Raw genomic sequence first — 17,999 nt, 5'->3', positions numbered from 1 at the left:
AACAGCATCAATTAATCAAACTTTCTCATGCATTTTCATAAAACTCCTGCAAAATCTTGAAGTGGAGACTGTTTAGATACCAGCAGCCAAATAGCCAGCTAGAGAGTTACTACATGTTCAGTTGCTGGGGTACTAAGGGTGACTATCCAATATCATTGAATACTATTCTTGCAATAGTGACAAACATCTAATTTTGCACGTCTGTAACTTCCTGTTTGAGACTTTGTGTGTCCTCCTCCTAACCACATTTTCCTCATAATTCACAAAAGCAAACAATCTGATAGGACTGATAGCAAACATATTCTGATAGGACTAATTAAGGATGGTAGTTACTTTTTACCTATGTATATGAACGTAAAGAGTTGTATATGTAGAAATGCTACTTAAAAAGGGATCCATTTATGTTAATAGCCAGAATGATGGATTTTATTCTGAAATTTCAGTTTCAGTGTTTTTCTCAATTTTCTTTTCAGATGTACATAAAATACAAACTTCTCAAAAAAAATCTTTTAAAGTTTTCAACCAAACAATTTTAAAGCCTATAATATTAAAGAATGCATTACGATACAAGATGAATATGTCTCCATCAATGTGTAAACTACTGCAGGAATGATAGGAAAGGAGACATTGTACATTGATAAGAATGAACTACAGATAAATTAAAGACAATCAACTTCAAACCCAATTTCTGTTTAATTTTTTTATGTACTACCATTTGTATAGTATTCCATTTACACACTAATATATAGTTTAGGAGTACCATATTTAGAAGACAGCAAAGGTGGTAGGAAAAACAGAAAATTGGCCTCCACATGGAAACTCTGACTCCTAAAACAGAAGCTTGATTTTCAAAATATGATGAATGTGCAAATTCCATTAACTTTGACTGAATCTGTCCATTCCCCATATTCATCAAGTTAGTTGTACTTAGAATACTATTCAATAGAGCTGTAAAAGTATGTGACCTTAGAGGTCAATTGCCTGGGGGTTGAGGCAAGAAGTAATCCAAATTCAAAAACGATTCTGTATGTATTCACTGGGTACAGAACAGATTAACTAATTGGGTGTCACCTGATTATTGCTGACATGGCTTTAATAGAGTTGTACTTACCACATTAACTTTATTGTTTTCCCTTCACAGTTGCCCAGACATAAGTCCTTGTACAAATCTATAACTTTAAAGTCTATAAATATAACTTATGTTAGGCTACTTGTAGTAACAATAAACCCTCTAGACCAGTGGTAAGAAAATACATCTACTGGGTGTACAGATAAAACTTCTGTATGAATTGACTCAATCTGAAAAATTAAGGCATGATATCACCACATGAATATCACTAAAACCCATTAGATCATTTCAAAACATTATGTAATTCATCCCATTTATTATATTACCTAAATGTCTTTAAAAAATTTTTTTAAAATTTTACTATTTAAAGTTAATTTATTCAAGACATTTTCCAGTGAATGATTCTTCTAAGCAGTGAAAGGCTTCTGCTGTGGAATTCCTGTCATGCCTACTTGGTGTAACTACCACTCTGTTTTTTCATTAATTTCTTGGAAACCAGCACCTTCCATGACCATAGAAAGCAATGTCAAGTTGTCATGAGTGGCAAGAGTTCAAAAACATTCTCTGTAGAAGAGATTTTACTCTATTATATGATACTTTATAGAATTCATTGGGAAATATAATCCTTGCTTTACTTCAGAGAAATAAACACTAGTAACTAGAATATTCTTGAAAACACACCTCAAAAATACACAGCATAGAAAGATAGATCCAATTCTCATTTTCTTACCTCCTCTGCACGTTCTGGATCCTTTAAAAAATGAGGCTATTTGCTATATTCTCTGTCACTAGCTGCTTGGCTGGGTGCCTCTGCTAATGCACCTCCAAAACACGTGATCATAGTGACGGTGGGGGCAAAAAAAATCAACATTGCTTCGTTCACATGAGGCTGAGTACTTGGTATATTTTATGGTCTTCCTTTCACAGTTTCCAGCCATCTGTTGTGTCTTACGTAGGCCCTGCCCAAGTTAAATAAAAGCACAGAAACTGGCAGAATCATGTCCACTGCTTGAAGAAATAGGCTAAAACCCGAGAGACGAGGGGGCTGGTGGAACACAAAAGCCTTGTGTTCTAATTTCAGCTGTCTGCCACACTGACAAGGAAGTAGATGGGCATAACACAGCATGCTGGTTTGAACAGCAGATCTACAAAATAAAAAAAACCAAGAAGTAGTCAAAAAATGATACTTTAACTTGTCTAGCTCCAGAGTGCTAGATGCATTAGGAGATGGGAAAAAAACCCAAAATATTTTCCACCAGAAAGTACAAAACTACAACGGATTTTTTCTTCAAAGCAAATGTTATACAACATATTTTTAGACGATTTCAAAATGCTTCATTAAAGCTGCATAGTTGTTGATCTGGAGTGTCATATAAAAATGAACTTTTGCCACTAACCAGCACCATGTGAGGACATACTTCAGCAGTATTGGCAAAACAGTGATAATGAAAGTGAATATTTCCAGGTACTCTTGTAATTCCCCTGGAGAGCTACTGATTTGTACACAATTCCTCAATGTCTATGTTTCTCAAAAAGAAGCTGTGCAAAAGGGCTCAGAGGGAGTTAAAACACACTAAAGAAAGCATGATAATCTAAACACTTTCAGGCAAGAAAGCTAGAGCTCAGTTCCTTCTCAGTGGAGAACTGAGAAGAGGGCATACATGAAAGTGCTAGGGGATTAACTAGGGAACTATTAACTACCTTTAACTCTGGGAAAACCACAGAGTTGAAGATGTCCAGCTTTATAAAACAGAGTTATTTCCAGATGGCTAACCTGAGTGAGGCACTGAATACTGCCGTTAACTGCTGATACTGGTTCACCTCCTGCAGGAAAGGGACCGGATTGCCTACATGTGGTGTGCCAAGGATGATGGCATTTTAGAAACTGAGAGAGACAAATGAGTAAAAGAAGGATCCAAATTTCAAGAAAACAGAAAATATTGGCTTAAGCTGAGATTGTACAACCTGCACTTCTGAAGGAAACAAGGACCAAACTTTCAGTAGGCATTCTGCAAAATCTCTGCTCCAATCCCTCTCATGTACAAAGAGCGAAACTCAGATGTCATTTGAACACCTATAAGCCCTTTGGTTCTTCCCTACCCTTTCATTTACCAGATCTTGGACTATTCTTTCTGAATGACTGATTTCTTATTAGAAAACAATAGTACAAAATCTTCACATGCAGGCAAAAACTACTTAAAAGAATGTTCTTCTCTCGTATAGTGCTTTTATAATGAGAAATAGCTTCTATTCTCACTTGATAGCCTACATTTTGCAATTTGTATGAGATGTGATTAATACCCCAATTTCCATATTTAAGCCTCTGAAAATATTAGTACTCTTATTCCTACAATCTAAGAAGATTTTAACTGCAATATAAAATTATTAGGATCTTTGATTCTCTGAAACTTACGAGGAAAAAAAAATGTGATAGCTAGCACAAAGAAGACGTAAGCTTAAGGATACATAGAATTAATTTTTTTCTTTTTGGAAGATATTCCAAAAATATAGAAGAAGGCTGAAACCATGAATTTATTTTACATTTTGCTTCTGGGCAAAATTTTTACATTAAAAAAATCTGAACTAAGCGAAGTCATCTGTTGACAAACCAATAAACTGAAGGGTATATTTTTTTAAGTTATCATTAAGACTATGCAAGAAAAAGGAGGGATTACTTTTCCAGAAACCCTTGTGAGCCCTTTGTCTAGCCACAAGAAAGTACTACTAGTTCAAAATAAATAACAAAACAAACAAGTGAGGGATCCATAGCTGCTTTAAATCAAACTACTGCCAATAAAAAAAGAGAAAAACCCTACTCTACATTAGCTTTTGCTTGAGGCTTCCTATTCTTGATACTTTAATCTCCTTATGAGAGTCACGCGGCCTTTCTCAGACCATTAGGGGTGTCAGTACCATAGGATAAGACCTCAGACAAAGCCTACGACGATGTCTCTCTGCATCTAACAGATTATAAGACTTATTAATCACTTAAATTAAAAACTATAACAACAGATTTAATTAACCAATTAAAGAATGAACAGATAACATGGCAAACAGCCCTATGGATAAAATACAGAGGAAGTCAGCGTACAGCAAGGAGAGAGTACTCTGGAATACACAGTACAGTTGTTAAATGTCTTTTGGTAATAAATATCCAGACTCTGAAATGCTCTAGCAGTGAATTATCTGCCTTAACAACCCTAGTTAACTATGACAAATGCACATTTTATACAATTAAAAGCTGCACAGGAGGAACAGACAAATATTTGCTGGTTTTAATAAACAAGGACAGTACAATATGCATGTGTTGCAAAGAGGGAAATAGCAGAGGAGGAGATGTTACATGACGGCTTTAGGCAGCAAAAAGCACTTCCCTATCATATTTGCAGCTTGCTTTCTTTTCCATTGTGAATTGACAATGTGATCAAAAAGCAATTTGAAGTTATTTTTCCTTCCCAGCCCAAAATTTTTTTTAGGTGCTTTTGATCAAAGTTAAAATGGTGAGGGATGCAAAAGGAATGCAAGCTTACATCAATATATATAGTTGCTACCAGGCAAGGCAGATACACTAATAGACATGGTATCAATTGTGAATAAAGAGTGGTCACACACTAAGAATTCACACTTTCAACTTTCTGGTGTTGAAAGGTAGGAACTACATGGCCCATACGCTATAATCTAACATCCCAAATCTTCTTTTATTTCAATTTTTCAATGATTTTTTGCATCTGCCGTACCTGAACTTGATTAAAGGACAAAACAAACCAGCAGGCTGGGTTTTAAGCCTTACTGATTGCTCATTTCTAGTTCTAGTATATCTGCTCCTAAACTAAGTCAGAAATGAAATCTTCTCTCAGATATAGTTCCTCCTCTGAGAGCTGAGAAGTTACATCGCACTTCTTCCGCAATTTTCTTTGTCTCCTGAATTAAGATAATGTCACTTATCACAATTAATGCTGTAAAATATTAAAAAAATAATTTGTACAGGAAGACAGGTACTGCAAGAGCTATGATTTAATACGGTTGCCTCCTTCTGCAATTTTATTTATGAAAGAGAAGCACCTAGAACACACAAAAGGGGGCCAGGACCTCACTGTAGCTGGCAATGTGTGTACACAAAAGCAAGACAAAGGTCACTGCCTACACATAGCTTACTACAAACTGCGCTAATAAAGCAGTGAACATCTTTTCATGTCATGTAGGTTTTCCCAAAATCTAACAGTGCACTTGAACTATCTGCCCTCTTGCCTCAAATATAAACTCTAAAATTAGTTGACCCTATTAGTTAATAAATTAACATGAAATGATTCATAAGAAGTATGGGTTTGCTTTCAGTTTAAATGAAAAAAAAAAAAAATAAAAGTAATTCCCAGAAAATAACAGGTGAATTCCAAGAAAGCTTGTGATAAAATTCCTAGAAAGGAGTAATTTCTCAAAAATATGTAGAAAATTTCTAAAAAATACATAGAAAATGTCTTAGAAAGCAGAGAGGAAATTCCTTGAATTTACAGGAGAAAATATCTGGACAGCACAGAAAAAATTCCTACAGGGCAGAAGGGAATTCCTTCAGAGCAGAAAGAAAGTTTTCTAAAACACACAAGTTGACTTGTTACATACACCTGGAAAGCAGAAGGTGGGGTTTTCTAGAAAGTGCAAATGCCTAGAAAGCTAAGGGGTGAATTTCCATAAAGAAAGCCAGGAATTCCTAGAAAGCACATGGAGACTTTCCCAGAGACTCACACAGTCAGGTCTTTCCTACACAGCAGCACAATAACTTTAACAATTGCATCAGTTTTCGTCTGTAGAGACCAAAGTGCTAGGTTACAGTGTTACCCCTTCCCCTCAATGATAAATAAGAAAAAGAACTTGCTAGTGCAAACGAAGATAAAGCCATCGTTTAGCTCAAACTTTTGTAGAGACATTCTCTTCTAAGACCAATCTCTTTGTTTTCTTCTGCAGCCACTAAGGGTTAGACACACAAAGTAAATGAGGCAGAAGGTAAGGGTGACCTTCCCTCCTGCATGTTGCTGGTGCTCAGAGTCTGGACATGCCTAAAATTCTGTTTTCACACACACCCCCAGCTGCCCCACTTGTGCCAGGGATAAAGACAGCTCAAAAGTTACCTTGCATCATCTTGTTAAACCGTCTCAATTATTGCCACTGTCCCAGACTGCTGCTGACCATGGTCTCCTCCAGAAAGAGAGCTTGTCACAAAAAGACTGCTGCAACGCAGAGGCCCTGTCCCAAGCCATCTCTGTTCAGGTCTCCGGCTGCAGGGAGTGCCAGAGCCTGCTGCAGCCAGGGGAGGGAGGCAGGCATTCCACCTGTGTGAGGTGTGAGCAGGTACAAGATCTGCTCAGCATTGTGGTGAAACTTAAGGAGGAGGTCGAGACACTGAGGTCCATCAGGGAATGTGAAAAGGAGATTGACTGGTGGAGCAACTCCCTGATGTGCCACTCAGAAAGGCCAAAGAGGGATACCCCCCAAAAAGTGATGGAAGACCCGAGACAGTCCCTGCCATGTCACTGTCGGGCACAGGCAGGGGACCAAAGAGATGACGAGGGTTGGAAGCAAGTTCCAGTTTGGCGTCACAGGCAACTCCCTTCCCTACCTGCTTTGCTTCCCCAGGTGCCCCTCTGTAATAGGTTTGAGGCCCTGGATCTTGAAGAAAATGCAGGTGAGGATGTGGTACAAAGCCTGCCTACAAGGTCACATAGGAAGAGGCAGTTGCCTCCACACCTCAAGACTGCCTCTGACAAGAAAGAAAGAAGGGCCATTGTAGTAGGAGATTCCCTTCTGAGAGAGACAGAGGACCCAATATGCAGAGTTGACCCTCATCATAGGGAAGTGTGTAGTCTGCCTGGAGCCCGGATCAGGGATATCACCAGGGCGCTCCCCAGCCTGGTGCACCCGACAGACTACTACCCGCTGCTGGTCTTCCAGACAGGTGGGGGGGAAGCTGCTTCCCACAGTCTGAGGGGGATGAAGAAAGACTACAGGGCCTTGGGGCGGATGGTGAAAGATTCAGGGGTTCAAGTGATTTTCTCTGCACTCCTTCCATTTTCAGATGATGACGTGGGATCAATTAGAAAAATTCAGTCCGTAAATGATTGGCTTCAAGACTGGTGCTACAGGCAGGGCTTTGGATTCTTTGATAACGGCTGGTTTTATAAGACACCACTCCAGACAGTGATACGTGGGAAAGGTTTATCTCACAGAGGTAGAAGGATGCTGGGACAGGAATTGGCAGGACTAGTTTGGAGAGCTTTAAACTAGATTTGAAGGGGGATGGGGTTGTAACTGGGCTTCCCCCAGTGGGGCAGCACTCTAGGATTGATGAAGACTGGGAGGCCTCCTATAATCCTAGGGTGAAATCGGTGCGCTCAGCTCCCTCCTTGAAATCCTGTACACCAATGCGTGCGGCATGGGAAATAAGCAGGAGGAGTTAGAAACCTGTGCTCGGTCAGTAGATTATGATTTGGTGGCAATTACAGAGACATGGTGGGACAGCTCACATGACTGGAATATAGTCATGGAGGGCTATGTCCTTTTCAGGAAAGACAGGCCAGCCAGGCGGGGTGGTGGGGTTGCTCTTTATGTGCGAGAGCAGCTACAATGTACTGAGCTCTGTCCAGGGACAGAGGACGAGCGAGTTGAGAGTCTGTGGGTGAGAATTAAGGGGCAGGCTGGCAGGGGCGATACTGTTGTGGGTGTCTGTTACAGGCCACCAGATCAGGGTGAGCAAGTTGACGAGGCCTTCTACAGGCAGCTGAGAGCGGCCTCACAGTCACAGGCCGTGGTCGTCGTGGGGGATTTTAACTTCCCTGATGTTTGCTGGAAGGACTACACAGCAACCCAGCCACAGTCCAGGAGGTTCCTCCAGTGTATGGATGATAACTTCCTCATCCAAATGGTGGATCAGCCAACCAGGAGAGGAGCGCCGCTGGATCTCATCCTCACTAACAAGGAGGGTCTGGTCAAAGCAGTAAAGGTTGAGGGCTGCCTTGGTTGCAGCGACCACGAGATGGTGGAATTCAGGATCTTGTGTGGTAGGACCAGTACAATAGCAAGCAGAATTGCAACCCTGGACTTTAGCAGAGCAAACTTTGGCCTTTTCAAGCAATTGCTAGGGGAAGTCCCATGGGCAAGGCTGCTTGAGGGTAAAGGGGCCCAAGATAGTTGGTTGGCATTCAAGCACTGCTTCTACCAAGCTCAAGATCAAAGCATCCCGACACATAGGAAGTCAAGGAAGGGAGCCAGGAGACCTGCGTGGTTAGACAAGGAACTGCTGGGTAAGCGCAAATGGAAGAGGAGAGTTTACAGGTCATGGAAGGAGGGGCTGGCCACTTGGGAAGAATATAAGACTGTTGTCAGAGGATGTAGGGAGGCAACTAGGAAAGCTAAGGCCTTCTTAGAATTAAACCTTGCGAGAGGGGTCAAGGACAGCAGAAAGAGCTTTTTCAAATATATGGCAGATAAAACCAACACCAGAGGTAATGTAGGCCCACTGTTGAATGGGGTGGGTGCCCTGGTGACAGAAGATACAGAGATGGCAGAGTTATTGAATGCCTTCTTTGTCTCTGTCTACTCTGCTGGAGGCTGTCCTGAGGAGCCCCGTACCCCTGAGGCCCCAGAGGAAGTCGGGAAATTGGAGGAGTTTGCCTTAGTTGATGAGGACTGGGTTAGGGAGCAATTAAGCAATCTGGACATCCATAAATCCATGGGTCCCAATGGGATGCACCCCCGGGTACTGAGGGAACTGGCGGAAGTCATTGCTGGACCACTCTCCATCATCTTTACCAAGTCTTGGGAAACGGGAGAGGTGCCTGAGGACTGGAGGAAAGCAAATGTCACTCCAGTCTTCAAAAAGGGCAAGAAGGAGGACCCGGGTAACTATAGACCGGTCAGCCTCACCTCCATCCCTGGGAAAGTGATGGAACACCTTATCCTTGATGCCATCTTAAGGCATGTCAAGGATAAGAGGGTTATGAGGGGCAGTCAACATGGCTTCACCAAGGGGAAGTCATGCTTGACCAACCTCATAGCCTTTTATGAATACATAACAAGGTGGTTGGATAATGGCAGAGCGGTGGATGTGGTCTACCTTGACTTCAGTAAAGCATTTGACACAGTCTCCCACAGCATCCTCACACCTAAACTGAGGAAGCGTGGACTGGACGGTCGGGTGGTGAGGTGGACTACGAACTGGCTGAAGGACAGAAGCCAGAGAGTTGTAGTCTATGGGGCAGAGTCTGGTTGGAGGCCTGTATCTAGTGGAGTGCCTCAAGGGTCAGTACTGGGACCAGTATTATTTAATATATTCATCAATGATTTAGATGAGGGAATTGAGTGTACTATCAGCAAGTTTGCTGATGACACTAAGCTGGGAGGAGTGGCTGACACGCCAGAAGGCTGTGCTGCCATCCAGCGAGACCTGGACAGGCTGGAGAGTTGGGCAGGGAGTAACTTGATGAAATATAACAAGGGAAAGTGTAGAGTCCTGCATCTGGGCAGGAACAAGCCCAGGTTCCAGTATAGGTTGAGGAACGACCTGTTAGAGAGCAGTGTAGGGGAGAGAGACCTGGGGGTCCTAGTGGATGGCAGGATGACCATGAGCCAACACTGTGCCCTTGTGGCCAAGAAGGCCAATGGCATCCTGGGGTGTATTAGAATGGGGGTGGTTAGTAGGTCGAGAGAGGTCCTCCTTCCTCTCTACTCTGCCCTGGTGAGACCCCATCTGGAATATTGTGTCCAGTTCTGGGCCCCTCAGTTCAAGAAGGACAGGGAACTGTTGGAGAGAGTCCAATGCAGGGCGACAAAGATGATTAAGGGAGTGGAGCATCTCCCTTATGAGGAAAGGCTGAGGGAGCTGGGTCTCTATAGTTTGGAGAAGAGGAGACTGAGGGGTGACCTCATTAACGTTTATAAATATATAAAGGGGGAGTGTCACGAGGATGGAGCCAGGCTCTTCTCGGTGACAACCAATAGTAAGACAAGGGGTAGTGGGCTCAAACTGGAACACAAGAGGTTCCACTTAAATTTGAGAAGAAACTTCTTCTCAGTGAGGGTGACGGAACACTGGAACAGGCTGCCCACTGGGGTTGTGGAGTCTCCTTCTCTGGAGACATTCAAAACTCGCCTGGACGCCTTCCTGTGTAACCTCATCTACGTGTTCCTGCTCCAGCAGGGGGATTGGACTAGATGATCTTTTGAGGTCCCTTCCAATTCCTAATATTCTGTGATTCTGTGATCTCAATCCAAATCAGGTTTCCAGTGCAATCTGCCCTGGTGACTGCTCGGCTACAGACACTGAGAGAGCAGCCAAAGCATTTCTGTAGGAGTTCTTTCACCCTTGGAAGCTCTGCACCCACAGCAGGCTGCTGTGCCGTGCACATCCACACAGGCAGGCCACAGGGGAACAAGCTCCCCTATCACTGAAAGACTTAAGTGCACATCTTACACTGTAAGGAGTGTGGCATTCTAGGCTCATCGGGGATGAGGACAGGCTCTACCATCTCTGCTCTTGTGACTGTATAGTGTGCATCATGCCCCCTCATTTAGCCACGTGTTAAAGGAAAGTGAAGATCTCCACAATTCTTTGAGGGAAATAGTTCAGGGCTGTCCTGCAGCTGAAACCCAGGGAACAGAAAGGACCAAAGACACATCCTTTCCTGCAGAGCAAACACTACTCTAAGACAGACGTATCTCCCCTTAAAAACAGACTGAGATCTTAAGCTGTCCTCTGTAACTTAAACACCAATAAGTACTGTGACATAGCACTGACCATGAATATATGTCAAATATTTTGTTGATCTAGCTCTAAATATACCAGTGTTGCAGGGCTTTAGAAATATTCATAGATAACTACTTTCCTGTATCCATACCTTAGTCAAACCTATTTCAATCAAACTGTATTATGTCAAACCTGATTTCAATCAAACTGTATTACCTTGTTAAACCAGGAAATTTTTGGTATAAAAATACAGCCCATACTCAGTTTTTTCATGTTTCTCCTTTCCTTTCCTATTGGTTTTGTTTGGCATTTCTGTATTATCCCTAAATTAAACTGAGAATGTGTAAAAGATACAGTGGACTGATTTAGTAACAGTGTCCTGGCTTTGGTTTGGATAGAATTTATTTTATTCCTAGTAACTGTTACAGTGTTGTCTTTGGCTTTAGTATGAGAACAATGGGCTTAAATCATGACACAGAGGTAACAGAATCTGTTTACTACTTAATTACTAGTTATGAGTAGAAGTTGATAGCTATTAACAAAGGCATTCTCTGACCTTCCTCAATTAGCACCTTACATTCAAAAATTTAAAATTCTGAAACAGGAGATTTTGAGAACAACAAGTAACAGGCACAGCATTCCCACTAATTTTCATTGGTCAGCAAAATAAAGGAGGAAAAAACCTACATGAGGCTCAACATCAAACTGGTTAACTGGTCTTATCATATTAAGAAAAATAAACCAAACCTACTGAAGGGTCTGCTGTGAAGAGTTCGGCTTACAAGTCTGAAAGGCAAGCTTCCAGTGCTAAGAGAAAGTCTTTACTAAATAGGAAACATTCGTGTCTGTGCCACTGAAGACATCTGTGCTATAAAATCTGCTGTGAACAAGCTACATTTCTGTTCTGTATAATCCTAACTACTCAGTCCCTGCTACGAAGACAGATTTCTCCTTGACAGTATCAGAGGTGGAAAAATGACTGCAGGATTAGATCGTACATTTCAATAGTTTTCTTTTATGGCCACTTATCAAAAAGTATTCTAGAACATGCTCAATTACTCCGTCCATACACAGACACTCAAATATATTCATATTGATTTCAAACTGACTATAAAGTCAGTGCTAAAGCTTATGGAAAAAGAGAAATTCTAGTGACAAGCCACAGGAATCTTCAAGCAACTCAAGCTGGCTGCAAGACAATGGGAAGTTGACTAGTGTGTGCATTTGGCACAACGCTGAGTCATTGGTACAACAAACACATGGATATATACATGACAACTTTAAAAACTGGTCAGTGATGAACGTTATTTGAACAAGAAAGCTGTAACAAAGAGATGGAAAAAGTCATCCATACCTTCCTTTCTTTGGTGACTTCTGAAGGTTCTGTAGTGGAACCATAAATGCAATTAAGTAGATACAGATTTCATTTACACCAATATGTTTATGGTAATTCCAGTGAAGTCCATGAAGTTACTCTGTATGTAGACTGAGGTCAGTGGGATCAGAATCAAACACTAAGTGATTAAAATCAACAGAGTACATCATCTGCTGATAGTACTGCCCAAAATATTGCAATAAGCCTCAGGCACTCTGCTATCAGATTACATGATTTCACTGTCAGGTTGATGAGTTTGAAAAGAAACTACAAACTGTGGAGGATTTAATTTTCACAGGCAAAGGATCCTTGTTTCAATTAAAAGGACAGAACTGTGTTATTTCTTCAAAGTTAAAACTTAGTTTTGTTCTTCATTTGTAAAATGCCAGACAGAAACATTCTTGCCCTGTATTTTAACAGAAGTATTTTTATCTGTGACTGGAATGTGGAGAACATGAAAGTTTCATTTCACTTAAGAACGTCACAAAGTGCTTACCACACAACACCATCAGAGATCAAAAGACTGTTGATACCACTGTTACAGTCGACGTAACACTGTGAAGCGATTCTGCAAACAGCAGAAACAGTGACCACAAATGTACTTAGTTCTTCGTGATGCTAAGATGTAAAAACAGATTCATCTTTCCAAACTTGGAAGCTTTTCTCAATAAAGACTAATGGGATTACAAAAATTCTGGCTCAGGAAGCCTCTAAGTGATAAAGTTAGCTGATGTGTTGTGGTATGAACTCAGTGCTTTCAGATATCTGACTAAGATTTTTCCTTAACACCGCCAACACTGACATCTTTTTTTATGTTTTTAACCTTTTCATATTTTGATCGCAATTACATTTCCACAATCACCATAAACCCTTGCTCTGTGTGTTTCAGAGTGCTAGGATGTTCTGTTAATTACTCTGAATTAGTAAAGTTGACATGAAATTTCACAGCTTTCTAGCGAAAGTGAGAAAAAGAAACCCAACAAATATGCAATCTTTATTAACTTGGAAAAACCTTTTTTAGATTACTTGCAGTTACTACTGATGAAAATTAACAAAGCAGAAGTCAAGTCGGTAGCTCTTGGCAAAGCAGAGTCCAGAAGCACAGACAAAAGGGGACTTGATTTTTCACAGCTCTGATTCAAGATTTCTGGCTACCTTTCTGCACTCACGGTTGTCCTACTCCAAGTTTGGCAGAATTACAGGGTGAATGTTCACACTCACCAAGTGCCAAGGCAGCCTGTAATGCAATAAAAACAGAACTGAAAGTCTTGTCAGCAAAAGGAATTTATTCTGGCTCCACCAAAACTGGACCAGCCATTAAGACCAAATTTAGTACCCACTACTGACCGCTACTGTTGAAACTATCATAGTATTCCAAATACACAGCTAAGCCCAAGGGGCTGGGAAACAGATAATGAAATACATGAGAAAATCTGAATGTTTGGCAGCGAGAACAAGAAAACAACAGTTCAGACAGGCAAAATGTAATTAATTGCCGCCTGATGAGTTGTGCTTTAAATTCCTTCCTGTACTCAGTAACTAAAATGCCCAAACTGAAGCTGTGTCTGAGAAATGTCTCAGTATTACTACCCACATGTCAGGCGATTCTGCTTGACGTTGTAACATTCATATAATATTAGGCAGTTATCAGCACACAAACCTGGGAAAAAAACATTCCATTAAATAATATTTTGGTTTTACCAGCAAAGAAATGAAAATCTTGAAATAAGGCAGCCTATGCTAAGTTGTTGCAGTACATAGTAACCACCAGTGTTGTAGACAGGTACAGAAAACCTACCATTTGTCATTTTTGGTGTATATGAATAAAACATGATTTTTAAACAAAACCTGCCCAATGCCTAGGGTAACCATCAAGATGCATACTTACAAAATGTACACACATACGTGTGAATGTATATAATTGCAATCCAGTGTAAGTACTGTCACACTGCAGTTACATACTGTTCCTACTGGTTTTTGAGATTTTTTCAAAGTGATGTGGGTTTTTTTTTCAAAGTGATGTGTTTTGCATCTGTCATACAGCATAGCTGTGTTATGTGTATTATGTCATGCAGCATAGCTGTATTATGTGTATTATGTCATGCAGCATAGCTGTATTATGTGCATTATGTCATACAGCATAGCTGTATGACTGCTGCTGCAATTTATTAGCTCCAGTTTTAACATTTTAACATTTTATGGAGCTGTGCACAACGCTAGCTGCTGATCATTTTGATTTCCCTGTATTTAACATTACTGAAAGACTGGGTAATAAATCACCTTTATTAATAAGAAAACATGAGTTTCTCCCAAACATTTTTCTATAAGGTACTTAAAAATAATTCTTCTTTTTTATCTCCAACAAATCAGTATAACTCTCATCTCTTGAGATGGGATCCTATGGCTGCTGTCCAGGTAGAATTTTATTTGGAGTGCACCATAATGTAAGAGACAAATCCCGAAGTTCAAAGCACTGGGAATGGCTTTGCTTAGTACAATCAAATGCAAAGAAAGACCTGCATACAATAAATATGTCTGACTTCATGCACACATAATTTTGCTGATAAATGCACCGCCAAAAAGTATTTTATAACCTACTTCAATGTGTTTGATTTGTATTTTTTATTTTACTATACATTAAAAAAAATACAGAATCCTAAATTATTTTTTTGTCTTTCATTTTGTTCAAATGTTTCACAACTTAAGCCTATCACATTACAAGGCTCTTCAGGAGACTTAAATAGTATTAAAATACTATCTTCAATTTAAAGGGCAAAAATACCTGGAAAAGTAAGGTCACATAATGTTGCAAAACCTAATGGAGTATGGATTTCTGCTTAAAATACTTCAACCAGAAACCTCAGTAATCTTAAATCTGTCTCTCCTAGACATAAGTTTGAGAAGTTTGAATGAATTTTAGAGCACATTTTGTATACTGTGTAGTTTCTGAGCAGAGTGCAAAGTATTAAGTTCAGAATACTCAGCTGCCATGAGAAAGACAAATCTGTCAAAACAAAGGCACTCTTATAATACATTAGGAATAGATAGCTGCAGAAATATATATTTGAACCAGTAGATACTATGTTAATGTCTTGCATCATCAGTGTTTAAATATACATAAGCGCCATAGGGGTTATAAACAGAACTTGGGATGCTTAAAAGATGTGCACAACCAAGTACAAAAAAGCAGCATCTGACAGTTATTAACAGAGTATTTACCTGGCTTCTTGAATTATTCTAATGCCATTGATCATTTCCTAAAGGTACCCAAATCAGTTAAAGCATTACAGAAAACAGCCTAAAATATCTTCAGACTAGGATTTTATTTTTTTTTTTTAAGATGCTGCAATAGATTTTTTAAAATACCTGACCTCTTCTGCTCAGTCTCAGCCAAGAAAAGCCACCACACTACCTTTCAGCACCTTGGAGAGACTGGAGACAGCACATTTGCCACCTCCTACAGCCTGATCAGTATTTCATGATGATGCACATGTGCAAGTAACAGATTTCAGACCTGTGACCTTTTCTCAGTGTTCTGGATTCAGCAGTAGCAGTCATTTTTCTCCTTCTTAGTAGCTGGTCCAGTGCTGTGGTTTTGACTTTCAGCCTGGGAACAACACTGATAACACCGATGTTTTTAGTTGCTGCTCAGTAATGTTTAGTTTGACCAAGAATTATCTGAGTCTCATGCTCTGCCAGGGAGGAGGGGAAGCTGGGAGGAAGCAGAGACAGGACACCTGACCCAAACTAGCCAAAGAGCCCAGGCCGTACATCAGAACCAAGCAGTCTACCCCCCGCCCTTTTTTCCTCCCCACCCCCACCCCTGCTCCCAGAGGGATGGGGAGGAGAATTGAAAGAATGTAACTCCCACGGGTTGAGATAAGAACAGTCCAGTAACTAAGGTATAACATAAATCACTACTGCTGCCACCAATAATAATAATGAGAAGGGAAATAACAAGGGAAGAGAACACAATACCACCCGTCGAAACCCAGCCTGACCGAGCAGTGAACTAGCCCTTCTGGGTAACTCCCAGTTACATCCCGAGCATGACATGCTGTGGTATGGAATACCTCTTTGGCTAGTTTGGGTCAGGTGTCCTGTTTCTGCTTCCTCCCGGCTTCCCTTCCTCACAGAATCACACAGAATCACAGAACATCAGGAATTGGAAGGGACCTCAAAAGATCATCTAGTCCAATCGCCCTGCTGGAGCAGGAACACCTAGATGAGGTTACACAGGAATGTGTCCAGGCGAGTTTTGAATGTCTCCAGAGAAGGAGACTCCACAACCACCCTGGGCAGCCTGTTCCAGTGTTCCGTCACCCTCACTGAGAAGAAGTTTCTTCTCAAATATAAGTGGAATAAACAAATATAACCTCCCTGGCAGAGCATGAAACTCGCAAAGTCCTTGGTCAGACTAAATATTTGAGCAGTAACTAAAAACATCAGTCTTATCAGCGCTGTTCCCAGGCAGAAAGTCAAAAACATAGCGCTGCATCAGCTGCTAAGAAGGAGAAAATATGACTGAAACTGCTGAACCCAGGACAGAGGAATTCCATACCACAGCACATCATGCCCACTATATAAACTGGGGGCAGTTACCCAGAAGGGCTAGATCACTGCTCAGGTCATGCTGGGTATCAGTCGGCAGGTGGTGAGCGGTTGTATTCTCTTCCCTTGTTATTTCCCTTATCATTATTATTATTATTGGTGGTAGCAGCAGTGGTTTTGTGTTATATCTTAGTTACTGGACTATTCTTATCTCAACCCATGGGAGTTACTTTCTTTCAGTTCTCCTCCCCATGCCTCTGGGAGCAGAGGGAGGAAGGGGGGGAGTGAGCGAGCGGCTGCGTAGTTCTGGGTTGCCGACTGGGCTTAAACCACGACAATCAGGAATTTCACTATGTTTCCAGCTACCAAGTGATGAAGGTCTAACTCCATCTCTTACCTAGACGTAAAAGCAGTCCTTTATAAAGTGATCTGAAATGCCAGACATGGAGAAAGTAATTTCCAGCCATGACTTGCTCACTTGCACAGCAGAATTCCCATCCGCATTACTCCACTTGTCCATACAAAAGGAAGTAGACAGAAATTGCCTTTGCCTAATGTGAACTGAACTTAGTCATGGAAAAGGAGAAACCTACCTAGGAATTTACATAGGTTACATTAACAGTCCTTCTGAAACCTACAGACAAACCAGCAAGAGCTGACTCCTAAACCAAAGAAACACTATGTTGCCCAGAGACACTTCAAATAAGCAGAAAGATCAAGTACTGCATTTGGTTTAGTTGGAGCCAGGCTAAAGAAAGCAGCTTTAAACAGCTGAGGCTGGAAATTTTTAGCCCTTCCTTTAGAGGCTTATCAAATTTAGCAACCTGCTTTCAAATAGATACTGATGTACACTTGATACATTTTAAACACAGTACAGTCTTAGACATAGAATCTCTAAGGTAACACAAAAAAAACCCCTACTACCCTTTGAAAGAATGATACCAATAAGACTTCATTAGAAGACTGTGAGATGAAAATAATAGTAAAACATTGCAGCCTCTTTCCAGGAAATGTCTGGCTAGCCATCTGCATGAAATATTAGAAGTGCTGTCACAAGACTCTGCTTTATCAATCTAGAATAATTTGGTTGATGTAAAATCACTTGATTATTTTCCTCTGTGCACTGAGATTATAAACGCATGAAGCTAAGGACCTGTTACCTGTTTGGCACAGGTCTATTAGTCTATGGACCACTGGAAATGTAGAGTATTTATTTGACTAAGTTGAAAAGAATTTTGTCATGTATTTCTGGATATCTCTCTCTGAAATTT

The sequence above is a fragment of the Psittacula echo genome (genome assembly GCF_963264785.1).
Source record: "Psittacula echo genome assembly, chromosome: 5".
NCBI classification, from domain to species: Eukaryota; Metazoa; Chordata; class Aves; order Psittaciformes; family Psittacidae; genus Psittacula; species Psittacula echo.
This window is presented reverse-complemented; position numbering follows the sequence as displayed.